This window comes from Bos grunniens, chromosome 2, assembly GCF_055505025.1.
Source record: "Bos grunniens cultivar Pamir isolate PY7600 chromosome 2, Bosgru_T2T1.0, whole genome shotgun sequence".
NCBI lineage: Eukaryota > Metazoa > Chordata > Mammalia > Artiodactyla > Bovidae > Bos > Bos grunniens.
In genome coordinates this window covers 26,872,172-26,879,875 of record NC_141166.1, presented here as the reverse complement: position 1 = coordinate 26,879,875, position 7,704 = coordinate 26,872,172, and positions in this window count along the sequence as shown.

Here is a 7,704-nt window from a genome sequence, read left to right as displayed (position 1 = left end):
TGTTTAAAAGCTAGAGATTTTTTTGGGGGGGGGGGCGGTTGGGGGCAGTGCTTTGAGAATATAGCAAAAGCTATGGATCTCTTTCTGCCATAGAGATTATACACACACAAAGTCATAGCTCATGGATCTCATGAATCCTGTCTTTGATTGAGTTCCTTAAAAAACCTCCCATCTCTAGGTGTTATTGATGGCTAGACTAATATTTGCCAACATTGCAGGATAACCATCAAATAAAATAAATGTGATCTAAAGCCAAAGAAATAGAAATTTGACACCCACTTTATTTTGAGCTCATCTGCCTATATATCTAGAGGACTATTTGAAGGTCAGGCGCCACATTTTAAAAGGATACTCAAAAACCAGAATTTACTTAGGAAAAAAATGTCTAAGATAATGCAGGATGCAGAAACTATGACTACTGGCCGGGCAGGTTTATTATAAGGAAAAATTACTTAGGGATGAAGGAGAACTATCCATGTTGACGGTGGACTGGGTTGAAGGCATGCACTATTCTGTATTGTCAGAGCAGGTTAGGACATGGAGCAAGACAACTAGCTACTCTCAGGCAGGTGGGGACTTTGTGTGAGAATCCCTCCTGATGGAGGAAGGAGTGATTAATAAACTAATCAACAAGCATTGATAAAGAGCCTACTATCTTCTCATGATTTTAGATTGCCTATCTCTTCGATGAGGTGTAATTGTGTTTTAAATCATTCTCTGGAGTTCTGAAAAACTGAAAGTACAATGTTATAAAAATTGCTTTTTCACTTGCATAGATAAGTTATATATTATTCTCCATTTTTCAAAAGTTATGTAAGTATTTCAGTCAAGGGCTTCTATAATATTGCATTGATTTTCTAGGTATTGTGTTCTTGATTTGTCTATTCAAAAGAATTTCTTGATTTTGCTCCGTTTTCTGGTCAATTCTTAAGCATAATGATAAAACCAGTTATACTTTGCTTTAGAAGCTCACCAGTCTTTTGATCTGCACCGTAACCTTTTTTTTCCTCCCACTGTAACCCCATTTTCATGGAAATATTGCTGTACAGAAGAGGGGATTTATTCTTATTTTTACTATTTTAATTTTCCAGTGGAAATTGGATCATACCAAATGCTTTCCCTACCCCTCCTTCCTCCTTTTCTCTTATCTCTTTCCCTGTCTTTCCCTCTTTCCCTGTAACTTGTGCCCAAATTATTCCCGTATAACTGTTTAATCAGGACTAGCTACATAATTTTCAGAGTTCAGTATAAAATGAAAATCCAGAACCCCTTGTTCAAAAATGATTAAGAATTTCGAGATGGAAGCAACAGAGCATTAAACCAAGTATGTGCACATGCTGTTCATCCATGAAGCCAGCCCCATGTATAATTACAAGTCATTTGTTGAGTGACTTCTATATTCTAGGCACTGGGAAAATGAACATCCATTGTCTCATTTAATCTTCCCTGAAATATTGTAATCTTAATTTTGTGAAGAAGAACACAGAGAGTTATTGGAGAGAGTGTTTTATAAGGTCATAATCATATGAAGTGGAGTTTGGGGATTAGAACTCATGCCTTATTATGCCAGAGCCCCTCTCAATAAGGAATTAGGAGAGACGGAGAGAAAATGTGAACAGCTGAAACCATCAGTTCCCTCAAAGTTTTAGCAAATAGCTGCTCTGCATGCATAAAATCAGAGCATGTTAATTTCCAGGGAGTCAAAGAAAAATACAAAGATGGACCCATACCTTTTAGGCATATGCAATAAAGTAGAGAATGATATAATATGAGGATGGTGTTTTTATCACTCATAAAATAATCTTGGTGTAGTAAGAATTCTGCTACTGAGGAAAGGTCAAAGGTCCATTCCATCAATGCATTCTGTCAAACAGGTCTACTCTCCCCAGCTCAGCAATGGCATCCAGACTTTATTCCAGTCCTCCTGCCTACCTCCTTCCTCCCAGAAAGATTTGGCTACTCGTAAGAGTCACTTCTGCCAGCTCCCTAAGCCCCCTTTTCCTTACTAACAGATGAAAAGCAACTCACTGGATCGGTGGGTAAAACATCAGTCCACATATAGGAGCTAAGTAGAGTCCAGTTATCCAAAGGCCATACACACTGGAGATTGATTCTCTTTGTTCCACACCTGTCCTGGACAAGAGGTGATCTTAGATATTTATTTCTTTTCAGACTAAAACTCTCCTTGCATGAACTCTTTCTTGAGGTGCACAGTTAAAGCAAGCCTTGTGGCTACACATGTGAAATAATATTTTCCTATCAACATTATCAGTAATAAAACAAATTAAAAAATCTTCATCTCTTGATCTTTATCATTTACTCATGAATGCTATTGTACTAGAGAAAAAGAAAGAATTGTCCTTTTGTCTTTCCAGTGATTCCCTATCCACACACACACATATATACTCATACAAACATTCTTCTTTCCCAAACCCTTAAAAAATATTGCTTTATTCAGATCTGTCACTCAGAACTGGTGGATACAAAATTTCTTCCATAGCAATTTGTCCATTCTGTTAAGTAGAGTCCAAAATCAGAGAGACTTGGGCTTCTGGAGTGAGCTATTTCATTAATGGGTTATCAGGCTTTGCACAAAGTACTCTTCATCTGTGAGCCTCCATTTTTTCATCTGTAATAAAAAGTGGCATCTGGTGATCTGGAGAGTTTTTTCCACCCCTGGCATTCTCTGAATCACTCATTCAAGGTCAGAGTCTCAGAATCTTTAAAGATGGCAGCCCACAGGATCCCATAGCAAATTAATCTGAACTGATACAATTATGTGACAGGAATGGAAGAGAAGACTTCAGCTAGCATGTACACTTAGCAAATGTCATTGGAACATAAAGTTATCTGAACAGGAATGACTTGAAGGATGCTGACTTAGGGCAGCACACATGAATGTTGTTGTGATGATTCAGGAGGAAGATATTTTGATAAAGACTGGATTGACCTGTACACACTGCTATATTTAAAATGGATAACCAACTAGGACTTATTGTATAGCATGGGGAACTCTGCTCAATATTCTGTAACAAGCTAATTTGAAAAAGAATGTGGCTGTTGTTCAGTTGCTAGCTCGTGTCTGATTCTTTGTGACCCAAGGAATATAGTATGCCCGACTTCCCTGTCCTTCACTATCTCCCAGAGTTTGCTCAAATTTATGTCCATTGAGTCGTGATGCTATCTAACCATCTCATCCTCTGTTGCCCCCTTCTCCTTTTGCCTTCAATCTTTCCCAGCATCAAGGTCTTTTCTAACAAGTCAGCTCTTGGCATCGGGTTGCTAAAGTATTGGAGCTTCAGCTTCAACATCAGTCCTTCCAGTGAATAGTCAGGGTTGATTTCTTTTAGGATTGACTGGTTTGATCTCCTGTCTGTCCAGGGGATTCTCAAAACTCTTCTTACATGTATATATAAAATTGGATCACTTTGTGGTAAACCTGAAATTAATGCCACATTGTTAATCAACTATTGGTGGTGGTCGCTAAATCATTCGTGTCCAGCTCTCTGTGACCCTATGGACTATCGCCTGCCAGGCTCCTCTGTCCATGGGATAGTTCAGGCAAGAATACTAGAGCGGACTGCCACTTCCTTATCCAGGGAAACTTCTCAACTCAGGGATCAAACCCAGGTCTCCTGCATTGTAGGCAGATTCTTTACCTACTGCGCCACTAGGGAAGCCCTCATCAGCTGTATTCCAACATCCAAAATAAAAATAAAATAAATTTTTTTTATTCCAACATCCAAAATAAAAAGTTTTTAAAAAAGACTGGATTTCATTGAGTTTCCAACATCACACAACATAAGTGATCAATTAGGTTTTCAGGTCCAGTAATGCTATCTTCTTTGAACAGATTAATTAATCACTTTAATCACCCACTTTTTAGATATTTTGTGGGTGGCAGGCATGTTTCTATGTCTTGGATTAAATCCATGAACAAGATAGAGTCTCTTCTAAGGAATATGTATATTTTAGAGAAAGTAGAGTAGAACCCAAGAAGGAGAAAGGACCGAGCAGAGGCTGGAAAACAGAGAGAGGCTTGGCTGAAGTTTAATGAATGTGGACAATGTAATGGTTAATTTATGTGTCAACTTCACTGGGTCACAGGGTGCCCAGATGTTTGGTCAAACATTTTTCTGGATGTTTCTGTGAGGGTGCTCAGAGATGAGATCAAGCTTTAATTAATCTATGGACCATAAATAAAGCATACTGTCCTCCACAATGTAGATGCATGCATGCTAAGTAGCTTCAGTCATAGCTTCTCTGCAATGCCATAGATTGTAGCCCAACAGTCTCCACTATCCATGGGACTCTCCAGGCAAGAATACTGGAGTGGGTTGCCATGCCCTCCTCCAAAGGATCTTCACCCTGGGATCAAATCTGGATCTTCTGCATTGCAAGCAGATTCTTTACCATCTGAGCCACCAGGGAAGCTCCCCACTGTGTGGATAAGCTGCATCTAATCAATTGAAGATATGAACAGAACAAAAGTCTAGCATCCTCTGAACAAGAAAGAATTCTTCAGAAGACTGCCTTTATCTGCAACATCAGTTCTTTTTGGGTCTGCAGCAGTTGGCTTTTGGACTCAAATTAGAACATCACTTCTCCTGGTCTCTAGCCTGATGATCCTTGCTATGTACTTTAGGCTTGTCAGCCTCCATAACTGAGTGAACCAATTCTGAATACTAAATATCTTTCTCTATAAACACACATCCTATTGGTTCCATTTCTCTGGAGAACCCTGACACAGAAAGGGACAATAAAAATGAGGTGGAGAGATAGGGGCTGTGCCAAATGGGTCTTTTTGGACATGCTTTGGAATTTGTATTTTAAATAAAGGGTTAAATTGTAAAGGGTTGGCATTGGAGGGTTTTTAGCAGAGGAATGTTAATATCTGGTGTACACTGAGCTCACTCAAGCTGCTGTGTGGAGAGTGCATTGAGGGAGGCAAGCATGAAAGTGGGGAGACCAGAGACAGAGTTACTACAAACATCCAGGCAGAAGATGATGGTATATTTAATGGTTAGGCAGATTCTTTGGAATTAATCAGAAATTGCTCATATTCTGGAAATATTCAGGAGTGAGTTCTGAAAGGACTTTATATTTTGGATTTTACATTTTCAAAAAACAAAGGATAGTTTCTACTGTCACAAGAATACATAAACAGCAGATAAGGAATTTGTGACTCTGGCCCAGAAGGAATGAAAGTCACTATGTAATAATATACTAAAGAAAACAAAAGTAAAGTTTGTGCTTATTCATGTAAAGAAGAGCTAAGGATCGGAGAAGGCAATGGCACCCCACTCCAGTACTCTTGCCTGGAAAATCCCATGGACAGAGGAGCCTGGTGGGCTGCAGTCCATGGGGTTGCTAAGAGTCAGACACAACTGAGCAACTTCACTTTCACTTTTCACTTTCATGCATTGGAGAAGGAAATGGCAACCTACTCCAGTGTTCTTGCCTGGAGAATCCCAGGGATGGGCAAGCCTGGTGGGCTGCTGTCTATGGGGTCGCACAGAGTTGGACACGACTGAAATGACTTAGCAGCAGCAGCAGCAGAGCTAAGAATAATCAAAAAGCCCATGACTAGTCCACGTACCTTTGATAACACCCGTGACCCAGTTTCGTCATCTACAGAATAAGTACACAGCAGACAAGTTGTCGTAAAGATTAATATTTGCATTGGGCTTCCCTGATGACTCAACAGGCAAAGAATCCACCTGCAATGCAGGAGACCTGGGTTCAATCCCTGAGTTGGGAAAATCCCCTAGAGTAGGAAATGGCAACCCACTCCAGTATTCTTACATGGAACATCTCATGGACAGAGTATCCTGGCAGGTTACAATCCAAAGGGTCACAAAGAGTTGGACATGATTGAGCAACCAAACACAGCACACACAGGACTTAAAAAACTCCAGGCATGCAGTGAGCATCATAGAAGTCTCACTTGTTACTATCATTGCTATCATCATCATCACCATCATCATTAGCCACAATTGGTAAAAATCACTTTTACCATAATTGGTAAAAATCTGGGTAAAGTCTAACTAAGAATCAAAACCCAAACACTGTCCCAAAGTAAGCAAGAGTTCTCTGGGTTAATTCTGAGCACACATTAAATAAAAGCTTATGTGAACAGCACAGACATACTCATACTGAGAATCATTTTCCCAGAAATAAATAGGTCAGCCATCATTGACTCCTATACACACAAAAAAACAAGGTAAGCAAGTTCTCAAGTGGGCTGGAGAACCCTTAACCTTTAGACACCATTCTGATTAAAAAAAAAAAAAAGAATTACTTAGAATAATGATAGTAAAATCAATCAAGTACCTATGGAGTGCAGTGCACTAGCCTCTTTACATTCATACATACTCATTTACTGTATTGATAATTTAAGTAAGGACCCAACAGGATTCTGCATCAGAAATGAAGAAACCAGGCTTAAAGAAGTTGGGTATCTTACACAAGATTGCATGCTAGTAAATGAAAGACTCACACTTTTATTTCAAAATCCATGCTTTACATATAGGATTGGAAAGAATGGAAATTACTTATAAAGAGAACAAGAAACCTCATTTCTTGGTTAACAGGAGGGAAAAAGCCTTATCTGCTGTGCTCCTTCAAATAAAGATTGAGAATATGAAATACAGCCTCTGACTTTGCGCTTCACTGGACAGAAAAGCTGCCATAAACTAAGGCAAGAGCCCTCAGACATTTATTCTGCCTCAGAGGTTCCATCACCCTTCCTCCCTTCCTCTCCTCACTTCCCAAATAACAACCACAAAGAAAAATAAACTGTCAAATCACACCTCCACCCTTCACACACACACTCAGATGTACACCCCTGACCCATTTGGTGGAGTGGAGGTGTCACTTTGGGGAGTAGGGGAGTAGTCGGAAGGAAGAAGGGCAGGGAGACTTAATTAGACTCTGTTAATCACCCAACTAGGTGCTTTGTCTTTTTTCAGTGGATACTTATATCCACAAAGAGCTTTTACTTGATGTAACAAAGATGGAGCATAATCACAACCCGGTGGGAGCTGGAAAGACTTTTCCCCTTTGTGATCAAGAAATGTTTGGTTGAATTTGGAGCAAGAAGGCAAGATCAGTATCTTTCACTCCCTTCTGAATGGTTGGTAAGAGGAACTGGGCAATGGTGATTTTAAGACGGCACAACATCCTTTGATTTGTTACCTGGTGCCTTTGGGCATTCAGCTAGAAACGTGGCTGTAGGACATGTGAGCATGCGTCTTCACAGGCAGGTCCGCTGAGAACTCCCGCTGGGGGCATGCGGGGCACCAGGTCAGTCCTTATTTGCCTGGACATGGCATTTGGGAAATATCATACACCCTCTCACAGTCCCCAGTTAATTGAAGCAGAAACAAACTGTTCCAGGGCTACTCCAGCCCTGTTCCTCCTTTCCTTCAGACCTTGCTACTCAAGCTGTGACCTACAGACCAGAATCATGGGTATCACTTCAGGGCTTGTGAGAAATGCAGAATCTTGGGCTCCACCTCAAACCTGCTGAATTGGAATCATCATTTTGATACGAACCTCAGATAATTCATATATAGTCACATTAAGGTTTAAGGAGCATTACCTTGGATCATTATGGGACAAACTGGGGTCTTTTAAAGTGGGCATAACTCCCAGCAATAGGGTGGTGAAAGATGCAAAAATTCTTCATCAGCTGTAATCTGT